The sequence below is a fragment of the Leopardus geoffroyi genome, chromosome E1 (genome assembly GCF_018350155.1).
Source record: "Leopardus geoffroyi isolate Oge1 chromosome E1, O.geoffroyi_Oge1_pat1.0, whole genome shotgun sequence".
Lineage (NCBI taxonomy): Eukaryota > Metazoa > Chordata > Mammalia > Carnivora > Felidae > Leopardus > Leopardus geoffroyi.
In genome coordinates, this window is record NC_059330.1 from 23,758,440 (window position 1) to 23,772,644 (window position 14,205).

The following is a 14,205-nucleotide window of genomic DNA, read 5'->3' on the forward strand; positions in this document are numbered from 1 at the left end:
AACAAAACAACAAAACCAACAAAACCCAAACCCTTTTGAAAGTTTATTAAATGTAACTTTGAACAAGATATCTCTTCAGGTTTCCATGAAACCATATGGGTCATAGTTTATGCTTTTGGCACATAACTCACAAGGTGTAGTGAGTTTTCTTCACCTGTTAAATGTACTGAACTGCACTTTGAATGTTACATCTTGACTGTTTGGCCTTAACTCTGATTAGGTAATTTCAGAGATGAAATGTTTGGACACTTTGAAAAAAACCATGTTTTAAATAAACAGTTATCAGAGAGCAGCAAATGGTACCATTCCACCCTCCCACCCTTACTTGGACCTTTCCTATCCTAAGAGCATCCCCAACTGTTTGGATGTACCACCTTAGAAAAAGAAAGACAGCATCTTATACGGGTTATGAATTTGGGAGTCTTAGGTGTTGATAGTACTGAAACTGTGACAGCACCCTCCAGTAAAGAAAGCCATCTATCACTGAGAGGACTTTCAATGTTAGTTACATGAATAAGACAGAAGGATGCATCACATTCTCGAAAGACTTCTCACCATGAAACAACTATCTGAGTTAAATAAGTTACAGTCCTGCCTAGAAGCAAGAGAATACGGGGGATGACCATAAAACATCACCTACTGAGTATTGGCTTTATTTCTATCTGGTAGAATGGACCCGCAAGCACATTCTAGGGCTCTCTGGATTTTCTAAGATACTAGGTTACAGAAATACTTTTCTTTCTTTCTTTCTTTCTTTCTTTCTTTCTTTCTTTCTTTCTTTCTGTCTTTCTTTTAGAGTTTATTTATTTTGAGAGAGACAGAGTGAGTGGGGGAGGGGCAGAGGGAGAGAGAGGAGAGAGAGGGAAACAGAGGATCCAAGGCTGGCTCAACACTGACAGCAGTGAGCCCAATGCTGGGCTCGAACCCACCAACTGCAAGATCATGACCTGAGCTGAAGTTGGACACTCAACTGACTGATCCACCCAGGCTCCCTGTTCTTACCTTTCTTGCTAACATCATAGAATATAATGATTAGGCTGAAAACCAAGATGGTATCCATGTTAGCTTGAGCACACGCTTCTTAAATAGCCCCTTAGTTTTCATGCTAGGTGCTCTTACTGCCCTGGAACCAAGTTTGACCCTGGGAGAGTCTGGTTCCACCCTAACTATTTTGCCCCATTCCCTAAGACCTAGTAATAGAGGTGATTGGAGAGAGGACCAAATGTGCCTATTAATGATTGACTCAAAAAGTCTTCCTCCAACTTCACTGCTGGTGCCAACATAAGGAACTGTAATTACCTAGAGGTTTCCCTAGAATGAAGGACATAAACACTCAGTAATAAGGTTTGCAAATGCTTGCAGATGGACACATAGACATTCACGTGCATGCTCACTGACACAGGCTTACAGATTTATACACTGACATTAAGAGATATAGAGATTTCTATTAAGCAAGGTGATTTCAAGAATAGAGCAGGAAACTAGTACTGAATGAGTTAGTGAATTATATGGGAGAGAGCACTGGACTAGGAATTGATAGAATTGGGTTTTAGCGTAAGCCCTGTTATTAACTATGTCACCTTGAGAAACTTGCTTGAGTTCTCTAAATCTCAGTTTTCTCCTCTATAACTAGAGAATTCCAAACAAATAATCCCTAGAATTTATTCAGTTACATGCATAAACTCGCATTAGCACAGGGGCGCCTGGGTGGCGCAGTCGGTTAAGCGTCCGACTTCAGCCAGGTCACGATCTCGCGGTCCGGGAGTTCGAGCCCCGCGTCAGGCTCTGGGCTGATGGCTCAGAGCCTGGAGCCTGTTTCAGATTCTGTGTCTCCCTCTCTCTCTGCCCCTCCCCCATTCATGCTCTGTCTCTCTCTGTCCCAAAAATAAATAAACGTTGAAAAAAAAAAATTTTTTTTAAAAAAAACTCGCATTAGCACAAACATACCTACCGAGTTTTTCACATTTTCACACCCCTGAATAGTGAAGTGAGTATAGGTAGACCACATTGCACCATGACTATTGCATTGAGAGGTGGTGAGGAAGTGCTAAGAACACTGGGAGAGTGATTCTGTCTGAAGTTTGGGAAGGCTTTCCTAGACAGATGACTGTTGTTGAAGATTTTTCTTTTTCTTTTTTTTTTTTTTAAGTTTTATTTATTTGAGGGTGGGGGGCAGAGAGAGAGAGAATCCCAAGCAGGCCCTATGCTGTCAGCACAGAGCCTGACATGGGGCTTGAGCTCATGAACTGTGAGGTCATGACCTGAGCTGAGATCAAGAGTCAGACGCTCAACTGACTGAGCCACCCAGGTGCCCCTGAAAATTTTTCTAAAATTGTATCTTTTAGCAAAGAGTATATATATCTAGTATACTCTGTAGACTTTGTGATAGCATAGATAGGTGGATCATACAACAAAAGTGAAGATCTACTCAGATTCTCTGCCTAAGTCAAGAGTCTTTGCAGTCTTTCTACTCACTGTAAATTTAATTGATTGAAGCCAACATAGGTTGGACTATGTGTAAGAAGGTCCTGGAGCCTGACACTCTGATAATGGTGTGAAGGGAGCTTGAGTCAAGGGACTTTCCATGAGGGAGTTCATGAGATCCAAGGCAAAGCAGAATTTAGATATTACCCTGTTTCCTGGCATTTTAATTCAGGTTGAAATCTGGCTGAATTTAGCTCAAGGGAAATCTTGATGGGGAAACAGAATGGAAAGAGGTGTCACCAAAGGATAGCATGTTGCCTGAAATGTGGAAGAAGTGCTGAGCTTGCAACCATGGTGCCTTTCACTTGTTTATTCAACAAGTGCTGTGGCCAGCCACTATTCTAGCAGTGAGCCAGACCAAGTCTGTGTTCACATGAAATGATGGGAAGCAGACTATAAACACAGTTGAAACCAAACTAGTGCCGAGGGCTAATGATAATATACAAATGCAAATACAAGATAATTAGAGGTTGTGATAGTTGTGAAGTAGCAAATAGGTGATAAGGTGAAGAACTACTAGCAGAGGTTACATTTAGAGCGGTCAGGGCGGACTTCCCTGAGGAGGTGACATCTGAGCTGAGAAAATCGAGAGGGTAGATGGCATAGAAGCCAATAAAGGAGAGTCTTTCAAGGAAGGAATCAGCTGGTCAAATGCTGTGTTGAGGTTGTGTATAATAAAGACCATATCGGTGGATTTGACAATTTTGTGACAGCACTTGCAGCAGAGTGGCGGAAGCAGGAAAGGGCTGAGAGGGAATCGGAGGTGAAAACGTGTATGTAACTTTTTTGAGATGTTTTGCTATGTAAAGGAGCAGAGAGGCCACTGAGTGGAGGGAACATAAGTGCCTCAGATCTTTATTGTTCCAGAGCAATACTGGAACCTAGAGCATTACTTTTTTCCCTGCTGCAGTTGCCGGATTCTCTTAGCAGGGCAGGTGGGTAGGGAGAATAAAGGGGCTCCATTGCCTTCCGTGAGTTTCATGCTTTTTGCTTACTATTACCTTAACATGATTACGTGATCCTCTGCTCCCTTTTGGTATCAGACACTCTCCCTGCACTGCCCCCCACCGTCTTTCTATTTGAAGTATTCTATAGATTCATTCTTTCCTAGATGCCACATTAGATGCCAGTGCTGCCCCCTTGGAGCAGCGGTAGGAAAATATCTAGGGCTCGCTATTGTCATTCTGTGTCACAAGGTGGCAGAAGAGCTCACTCTTCCCAGAGGAAACCTCGTGCTTGGACAAAGATAAAGTGGAAGAGTTTTCTTTTACCGATTTTTAGACCCTTCCCTTTTTCTTTTGTGTCTCAAAGGCCCAAAAGTAAACCTGCATGTTGGTGTGGCTATACCATGGGATACAGAGAAGCAAGAGAGCTGTATTAACAAGGCAAAATACCTGGGTCCCTTTCTGTATTACTACATACTTTGAGTGGTTTTCAGTGTCTGGAGTATATGTGGAGGAGAGGATAATCTCTCTTGATCTCCTTTCCCTACAACAAAGATTTCTAATTTAGGAGGGAAAGAAAGCTATAACATAGGTAAGTTATCTTTTTTTTCCCTTTTCTTGTTCTTCTTTTATTATAGTATAAGATTCGAAAGTAAGAATAGTATGAAAGCTCTCTTTACAGAGAGGGGGCATTTGAAAGTAAATGCTCTAGGTAAGTTTTCTGATGTGTGCAGGTAAGAGATGTGATTCTGGAAGATAATGGGAAACTAGAACTGGATGGATCAAACGGTGGGTCTGTAGAAGGAGCATTTGTCAAGCTAAGAGGTTTACTAAGTTCTAGATTAGGGTCTGTAATTGACTGAATCACTGTAAGTCACTTAACTTCTCTGGCCTCTGTTTCAGTTTCTTGAGATGGTTAGACAAGATGATTTTGAAACCTCTTACAGCTCTAAAATTACTATTTTAATGCCATGCTCTGCTTCTCTTTCTTTTAAAGGTGCATGCTTTTGTTTGGTTGGTTTGGTTTATTTTAAATTCTTTTATTGTGGAATGTATCATACATATAGAAGAGTATGTAGAAAATAAGTGTAATTTTAATTAATAAGAACAGTAATAACAATGAGGACAGCATATAGCCATCGCCCAAATTAAACATTGCCAGTGTCTTAGAAACTGTTTATTTTCTGATCCCACTCATTTCCCTCCTCCCAATCATTTTTCCAAGGTTTTTAAGTCATCAACTGTATGTGTATCACTAAAAATATACTTTTTTTTGCCTGCTTTTGAAGTTATATAAATGGATTCATTCTTTATGTATTTTAAGGTATACTTTTTATTATGTATAACACAAAATGGATATACCTCTCTTCGTGTCCTCTCTCAGTCATTACCTACCTTCAGAGTAACCATTATTCAGATTTTTACCACCACAAATGAGTTTTGCCTATTTTTGAACTTTATATAACCAGAAACATACTCTTTTGTGTCTGGCTTTTTTTTGCTCAACATTATGGTTTTTTTAATTTTAAAGTTTATTTATTTTGAGAGAGAGCGAGAGAGTGAGCATGAGCAGGGAAGGGGCGGAGAGAGAGAATTCAAAGTAGGCTCCACACTGTCAGCAGAGAGCCAGACATGGGGCACGAACTCACCAGCCCTGAGACCATGACCTGAACTGAAATCAAGAGTCGGTCACTTAACTGACTGAGCATCCCAGGCATCCTGCTCAACATTATGTTTGTAAAATTCATCCATATTTCATTGTAGAATTGTTTGTTTATTCTCATTATTTTATAATATTCCACTGTATTAACATACCACAATTTATGTATCCATTCTACTGCCGAGAGACCTGGGGTTCCCAGTTTTTGACTATAATGAACGATGAACATGGGCACATATGAAAGTTTCTCTGGTGGCTCAGTCTGACTTCAGCTCAGGTCAGAATCTCACCGTTCATGAGTTGGAGCCTCGTGTGGAGCTCTATGCTGACAGCTCAGAGTCTGGAGCCTGCTTTGGATTCTGTGTCCCCCTCTCTCTCTGGACCTCCCCCGCTTGCATTCTGTCTCTCTGTCTCTCAAAAATAAACATTAAAAAAAAATAAAAAAAGAAGAAAGTTTCTCTGGAGTATAAATTCAGAAATGGAAGGTGGGTTATAGGGTAGACAGGATATGTTCAGCCTAACTAATTAATGCCAAATTGTTTTCTAAGAGGTTGTCCCCATTTACACTTCTGTCTGCAGTACATGAATGTTCCTGTTGTTCCACATCCTTGCCAAAGAGGCCAAAGAGGCTTTTCAGTGTGGTACAACCATGGGACTCAGAGTGCCAGCCTTCCATTGGTTTTCAGAAGCCCAGGCCAGTCACTTCTCCTGTTTGCTTGCTCCCTCCAAATCAGGGTAAAGGATTCAGATTATCCCTAGGTCTCTGATCACATGCTCTATTACACTGGGATATTGGCCTCGGGTGAGTGGGGTGGTGAATTTAATAACATAAAAATTCCTGAATTAAGTGAACATCTGTAGGATATTTTGTTCTTGTACCGAGCACTCATAGGATATAGAAGGGGGCACAGAAGGAAGAGGGGAAGTGATATTTTCAGTGTGCTTGTCATGTTCCAAGCTCTGTGTTGGAAACTTTACATTTTGGTTATAACATTTAATCCAAAACACAACCTTACAAGGTAGCTCTTATACCTCAGTTTTATAGACAAGGAAACTGTGGCTCAGAAAAGGGGTCATTTGCTCAAGGTCACAGAGCTAATTAGTCACAGAGTCAGGATTGAAAGCCTGGTCTATCTGATTAAAGAGCTCAAATTCTGCAATACAACACAGAGAAGGCAAAGTCCCTGCTGCTCTTGAGGTATTTTGGCTTAGATTGCCAGTTCCAAGAATCAGTTCTTCTCATTTCTGCTTGCCTGTATTGACCCTCAAAATTATGGTATTCAATTGATTATGGCCAACTCATTCATTGATTTAAACTGTATTTTATTTTCATTCATTTTTGCTTTCCCTTATCTTTCTTTTTGCTGTACACATGAGCACAGCAGATCCACTGATGAACAAGATTTGTGTTGGGGACATGGCCTTCTACCTGCTGGTCTAATGTGTTGACCAGAGGTGAGAGTGAAAAAAGACAGGAAGATTGTGAAATCTTCTGGTCCAAGTTATGATATGAGAAAACTTTAAGACTGAAGAAAAGGATGAAAGGAAATTGAATGATGGCTCACTTTTCCTTAAAAATACAGGCTCAGTAAAATTTACTAATGTATTATATATCATGTTGCATATATAATAATAATGGAGAGTGAGGGTATCTGGAGTAGATAAGCAGAGATCTAAACATGTAGCAGGAAAAAGCTTAGTCTGATATATAAGGAGTAATGTAGACACTGGAGAAGTCTGAAGAGAAAGTGAGGACAAGAGTAGAAAGTAAACTCACCAGGAACATTTTTATTGATTTGCAGGAGAATGAGTTCAGAGGTGAGAAGATAATAAAGCTGATCAATATATAAAATGTCAAAATCCCAGCATTGGGCAAGACCTAAACGAACCATCTTGTCCATTTTTCTGCCTCTAGGTAAAAGGGCCCTTTAAACTTTCTTTAGCTGTTGAGTTGTGAGCTATGTTGACTTAGGTTTAAAAAAGAAGATACTGGAGGTGTCATGGAAGAAGGAGCTAAGGTTAGGTAACTACCAAATATGGATAGAGACTAGGTGTTCAGGACTAGATGACAAGGAGGGAGGGACAACTGAAATGCCTTTTGAAAACCCATGTACCCATGTGAAAACCCAAGTGTCCATGTGAAAACATTGTGGTGAATCTTTACTATGAACTATGTTCTTTGTTGTGTAATCCTACCTTTCATCATCAGAAGCAGACTTATAAAGTGGCTTCCCTGAGGACATTTTCTGACTTCATGGTGTGAAGTTCCCTCAGGCTCTTAAGTCTGGATGAACCTGAATGGCTGACCAGAACAAAGAAGTGTAGTGTTCCATAGTGTTCAGATAAGGCTTTTATGCCTTTTTCCCTTATCTCACAACTGGAGCCACAATTCTGGTCAAGGCACTGACTTTCTTCAACGTTTATTTATTTTTGGGACAGAGAGAGACAGAGCATGAACGGGGGAGGGGCAGAGAGAGAGGGAGACACAGAATCGGAAACAGGCTCCAGGCTCTGAGCCATCAGCCCAGAGCCCGACGCGGGGCTCGAACTCACGGACCGCGAGATCGTGACCTGGCTGAAGTCGGACGCTTAACCGACTGCGCCACCTAGGCGCCCCCAAAAAAAATAATTTTAAAAATAATTTTTTAAATATTTTTGTGAGAGAGCATGCAGGCGCGCATGTGTGGGGAGGGGCAGAGGGAGAGGGAGACACAGAACCCGAAGCAGTCTCCAGGCTCGGAGCTCTCAGCACAGGTGTTCAGGACTGGATAACAAAGCACCCCATGAATTTTTTTTTGAGTGTTTATTTATCTTTGAGAAAAAGAGACAAAGCATGAGCAGAGGAGGAGCAGAAAGAGAGAGGGAGACAGAATCCGAAGCAGGTTCCAGGCTCCAAACCATCAGCACAGAGCCTAATACAGGGCTCAAACCCACAAACCACAAGATCAGGACACGAGCGGAAGTCAGACGCTCAAACGGAACAGAGTGGCCTCTGACCTACCCAGGCACCTTGGGAATCTGAAGTTTAACAAGCACCTAGTGATTCTATTTCATGCGGTCAGTGGAACATTGAGAAACACTGCCCTAAACTGAAATAGAATTGAAAATAAAGTGCCAAAATGGCTTGGACATTGACACATCTACTGTTTATATATTTCAAGGCTTACTCATTTTATATAATGTTTATTTATTTATTTTTGAGGCAAAGAGAGTACAAGTGGGGGAGTGACAGAGGGAGAAGGAGAGAATCTTAAGCAGGCTCCGTGCTGTCAGTGTGGCACCATACGTGGGGGTCCCAAACTCTGAGATCATTACCTAAGTTGAAATTAAGAGTCAGAAGCTTCACTAACTGAGCCACTCCGGTGCCCCAAGTCTTACTCATTTTTGAGAATTTATCCTCTCCCATCTATGGCTCTTACAAAATTCACATGGCTATCATCTAAGGAGCAAGACATAGACACTGTTTTCGTGTTTAGTTTTGTCTTCCTAACTAGACTGTATCACCTTAAAGACAGGAACTGCTTAGAGTTTTCTTACTTTCCCCAGAGTAGGAAGAGAGACCATCTTTAAGGCTGGAAGGTAGCTGGAATGCTCAAGATAAGTCCCTGATACCTTTATGTAACCTTCCTGAAAGACCTGGAAGCCATTTGACACTTGGGAGCTATTAGTTTTCTAGGGCTGCCATAATAAAGTATCACCAACTGGGTGGCTTAAACAACAGAAATTTATTTCTTCACAGTTCTGAAGGCTATTAAGTCCAAGATCAAGGTGTGTGCAGGGTTGGTCTCTTCTGAGGCTTCTCTCTTTGGCTTGTAGATAGCCATCTTCTCCAGCATAAAAGCCACAGTTCTGGTAAGTGCTTCATCAATTGTGATTCACAGATGGTTTTCTCTCTGTCCGTGTGTCCTAATCTCTTTTTCTTTTCAAAAATTTTATTTTTAAGTAATCTCTACACCCAGCGTGGGGCTTGAACCCACAAACCTGAGATCAGATCAAGAATTACATACTCCAGGGCGCCTGGGTGGCTCAGTCGGTTAAGCGTCCGACTTCGGCTCAGGTCATGATCTCACGGTCCGTGAGTTCGAGCCCCGCGTCGGGCTCTGTGCTGACAGCTCAGAGCCTGGAGCCTGTTTCAGATTCTGTGTCTCCCTCTCTCTGACCCTCCCCCGTTTATGCTCTGTCTCTCTCTGTCTCAAAAATAAATAAAGGTTAAAAAAAATTAAAAAAAAAAAAAAAGAATCACATACTCCATTAAGGAATCTACCCCTGAAATCATTGTTGCACTATATGCTAACTTGGATTTAAGTTAAAAAAAATAAAAGAAAAAAAAAAAGAATCGCATACTCTACCGACTGAGCTAGCCAGGCACCACTCCTTTCCTCATAAAGACAAAAGTCATTTGGAATTAGGGCTCACCCTAATGACCCCATTTAAAATTTTAATTTCCTCTTTAAAGACCCTATTCCCAATACTCACATTTTGAGGTACTGGGGGTTAGAATTTCAACATACGAATTTTGGAACACAATTTAGCCCATTATAGCTGTCTAGTTTCAGCTTCTAGAAGTATGCCACTCCATTCACTCTCTTCTCTTCCACCTGTTAGTCTTGTATAGTAAGTTCTCTCTCCACCCTTTGGCTCTCCTCCACTTCTTACAGATCATAATGGCTTGTGTGGCAAGAACTCATGGAACAGCTCTAAAGAGCTTAAACTAGCAGGTTGTGGCATGCACCAAACAACACAACACTGAGGAGCTGTTGAAATTCTAGATGCATTGTTTTAAAGACCTAGTTCTCTGCCTACACATCTTAATATTTGATAATAACTAGATTTTATGTAAGTGGTCTTGGTATATATCCTAACTCATCCTTCATTTTCTTCCACTGTGGTTCTTTCATCAGGCCTTTCCTTGTCTGGTTCTTCTCAGAGCTCAGTTACTTCAAATATTCAGTGAGGTGAGAAGCAGGATATGTAAGGACTTGCTGAAGTTTCACAGAAGTTCCTGAGAGTTACCCCTGGTTTTGCAGTGCTCCTAAGGCTGATACACAGCAACACCACTAAGAAAGAATCTTGGGGGCAGAGTTCCTATTACTTAGAAATAGGAAAGGTATATGAAAAATAAAAGAGGCAGCCTCAAGATTTTTAGTTCTTTCCAAGAGAGGCAAAGCTTCCCTCTTCCTGGGGCCTCCCCCGCCCCAGTCAAGTCAAACATCTTGTTAAAACCAGGAAGTTATGCTCATTTACCTTTAAGTTCTAATTTTCCTATCTCTGTTCCTTGACAGATGCATCCAACGACAGACACAGTCATTGTGAAAAATGGCTCACTGCTCTGTAAGGTCCAAATGTTTCCAAATTTCTTTTTCCAGTTCCTATTAAAGTAGGTTGGTAAACTCTTGGAGAAGCTACCACCTAGTGGTATTATGAGGAGTCCTAGGTGAATATTGTCCCTTGTTGACGAACCTTCCCATCTTTCTGCCTCTGCTTCAGCCCAAGAACTGACCTCAGGTGTGTGTGTACTCCTATCCTATGTACTTTTTGCCCTCTGGCATAGAGCTTCTTCTCACCAAATCATCATTCACTGTCCTTCTCTTGACATTTAGCACAAGACTGTGTAAAGATCAGGCAAGTACTCTGGGTGCTTCATTAAATTCTTGTAAGGGGTTAAGCTCACCCCTTTTTTTCTGAAGTGCAGTTTTCTCCAATTTTCTTCCTCTTCCATCTGATAGTTGTATTATATACTGAAACTCTTAACTGTTACTTTTCAACACACAGCCACCATGAAAGTGTGGCTGTGAAGTAACTGGTAAAGGTAGAGGAACTGGTTGGCTTCTGTTCAATTACTTGGCGGAACCACAATGGAGGTTGGGAGGGTTGCTCTAACCGGAGAAATCCGGAATTTATTGCCCTCTATTTTCCCTGCTCAAGGCAGGCAGAAAGAACTGTTGTCCATTGGCACTCTGCCCTTCTTACTGAGCTTCCTTTACTGAGGCTTTCCCTCAATAATCCAGGATGCTGCACCTCAGAGTCTTTTGGAGTGGGCTGCTTTCGGGCCGCCTAGCAAGCCAATGGGCTGGTTATGTTGTTCCAGAATAGGGGTTAGCCTGTACTGTGTACTAACTTGGAAACTAGCCTGTGTGATCCTGGGCAATTCATGCATGCAATACCCACTTCTTCAAGGGGTTAGTATTGAAAACGATAAGGTCCTTACGGGCCTGAACACCACCTATTCTGCTCCGTCCTCTTTGGTGCTGGACTTCCTTCCAGTACTGCAAGCTGGCTGGCTTCTCACTTTGCGCGGCCCGTGAGCCTCTCTCTCTCCTGGGAGGTGCACGTGGGGCCGTTTCCCCCACCCGCCCCTCCTCCGCCGGCAGGCGGAAAGGGCCAGCGGGCCCTGCACCCGCCCCCACCAAAGGGGGCGGTGAAGGGTGAGCCTGGGGCGCCACGACCGCCCGGGACCCGCCCGCCCTCTCGCCGCTGGGCCCCGAATGGCAGAGCGGCGCTCGGACCATCAGCATCGCCTCACGTCGCCCCGCCCCGAGCCTTCCTCTCATTGGCTGTCGCCCGGTCCTCGGGTCCCGCGCCTCTCATCGAGGCCGGCCACACCGAGCCGCAGCGGGGAGCGGGGTCGGAGGTGAACGGCCCGGAGTAACCCCGGACGTAGTCGCCTCATGGGGCTCGCCCGCTGAGGTGGGAGGCAGGGGCGGGGCGGGGGCGGGGCCGGCTCCCGTGAAGCCCCGCCCCTCACCGTGTGCCCGGCCGGCCTGGTGCTGCGAGCCTGTCAGCCATCGCCGGAGCTGCCGGCCTCTCCTCCCGTCCACCACCGCCTCTGCGCAGGGGCTTCCCCGGGCCGCCGGACCACCGACGCCTCCGCTTTGAGGTGAGGTGAGAGCCGCTCCAGGGCCGGTGATCCGACCTGGCGAGGCTGGGGCCGGGGGAGGGGCGGCGGTAGCCCGGGGCCGCCTCCCGCCAGCACGCGGGCCCGGGCTCCATCCCGTCCGGACCTGTGCTGGGCAGCCCAGCCCTCTCCGCAGCTCTGGGCCCTTGAGTTTCCCTCTGGGGGAGACGCAGAGGGGCCTGGGGTCTCGGGGTGGGTGGTGGGAACTCAGACCCCGGAACTTGGAGTCGTACAGCCCAGGGCCTCTAAGGAGGGACTGGGGTGTCTGCCTGGAGCTCGTCACCATCCTCCTCCCTATCCTTGGCGTGGTTTGATTCCTTCCAGACGCTCTCCAGTCCGACCCAGTGCTCAGGAGAGGGAGAAGACCCACGTGGGAAAGAGATGTTGAGGATTAGGTCCACTTGCGTTGAAAGTCGTCTTTCTCTCGCAGAGTGAGGTGTGGGGTGCAGAGCTTCTTTTGCTCTCGCTGTGTCTTTGTATCGTGGTGGGAGCCGGGGCCAGGTGAGTTGTCCCTTGCCAGCTCCTCCTCCTGAGATTTTATTGTTTTCTGTGAGGGACGTAGTGAAAGTACAAGCCTGTCGTTGCTCTCCTCTCCATTTGCCATACTGACCAAGGGAATCTATCGGAAATGGAACGTAGGAAAGTGGATGTGAAGCTAATGATTTCAGAGGGAAATGTGCGTGGGGGTCCTGCCTGGGTCAGTGCCAACACTATTCTGTGTTTGGAGATGGGACGTAAACACTAGTGAACACTTGGAATCAGCTGTAAATATCAGGGACCTCTGTAGGCCTTATGGGTTTTATGTTAGCATATAAGAATACAACTATTTGGGGAAAAGACTTTAATTTCAGGTATTTTTGTTTTGTTTTTGTTTTGGGCTCTAAGTTTAGGATGGAAATCAGAAGACCCGAGGACTTCCTGATTTTATCTCTACTTAAGCAGTGTTTCTGTAATTTCCCAGTGTGTGGAGTACACCTAATAACTTGGTCTTCAGTCTGAGAAGTTGGTCCCCTGAATTTCTTTTTTCATTCATTCATTTATTCTTTTTTTTTTTTTTTTTTTAATTTCCCAATCCAAAGCGCAGATTGGGAAGGTTACTGGCTTTGGTTGTGTGGTTTCTTTTCCTCAGGGAGAAGGAGTTCTTTGATTTGTGTATTACTTCTTGGTGGGGATGCCTTGGCTGTCTGTGACTAGAAAGAGTTATGCGCTGACAGGCATTTTTAAGGAAAGGGTTGTAGTCCAATAGAGTAGGACAGCAGCTGCAGTGTCCAGGTGGGTGCCTGCTTGCTACAAAGTAGCAAGTTTCTTTTCACTTCCTTCTCTTGCCTCAGTTTCCTCATTTCTAATAACAGGAGGACTGTTGTGAATCCAAGAATAATTAACAAACATTGTAAAGTGGGCATATGAAAGTTGTCATAGTCTTTATTTACAAATCTGCCTGTGTTTACTTCTGTTGCAGAACTTTTGTTTTGAATTACCAGTGCAGAATAGAAATACATCAAGCATAAGATTCAATTATTTTAAAATGGAAGGAAAGGTGGAGAAATGGTGGCATTTGGTTTAATGAACTTAGAGTTCAGATGATGACTGGTTTATGTCAAAGAACTGGTATTGTGAAAGGTGGCCTCAGAACTCTCTCATCTGATACTCACCTCTCTAAATTTTGTGAACAGGTTCAGGTGTAGATTACCATGTAATGTTCTATTTTCTTTTCAGTGAATGACTAGGAGAATTTTTTTACCTGTCACACAGACTGGCTTAACAGGTTAGGGCTAGTGTTTTTCTTTCTTTAAAAACATTTTTTGGTAGCTAATATTCTAATAGTACTGGTTGAAGAAAGAAGTAAAATAAAAATTGTTGGAATTAGACATCGGAATTCAGTATTTCTTTAAAAAAAAATTTTTTTTTTTTTTTAACGCTACAGAGAGAAACAGAGCATGAGCATGGGAGGGGCAGAGAGAGGGGGAGACAGAATCTGAAGCAGGCTCCAGGCTCTGAGCTGTCAGCACAGAGCCCAAAGCAGGGCCAAACCACTCGCAAGATCATGACCTGAGCCAAAGTCGGGCACAACCTACGGAGCCACCCAGGCACCCCTGGGATTTAGTATTTCTAATTGGGGGAGTATTGTTACAATTCAGAAAAAAAAAGGAGGTTATATTATTATCTAACATGTTTTTAAAGGTTAATAAAGATAAAAGCTATGCATCGAGTATCTTCCCAAA

General features: G+C 43.6%; 1 protein-coding gene across 16 annotated transcripts in view; it reads left to right on the top strand.

Annotated features, from left to right (window-relative positions):
* Positions 1-14,205, top strand: part of ACACA (acetyl-CoA carboxylase alpha) — a 278,038-nt gene that overhangs the window by 30,604 nt on the left and 233,229 nt on the right. For 3 of the 16 annotated variants that reach the window (XM_045490605.1, XM_045490612.1, XM_045490606.1), the window contains exon 1: positions 11,707-11,965. The exons of 10 other annotated variants lie outside the window; for them this stretch is intronic. The gene's annotated coding sequence lies outside the window, so the exon portion shown is untranslated. Of the gene's footprint in view, positions 1-8,833; positions 8,941-11,706; positions 11,966-12,314; positions 12,485-14,205 lie in introns of those variants that run through there. 3 more of the 16 variants (XM_045490607.1, XM_045490611.1, XM_045490609.1) reach the window with 2 other exon arrangements.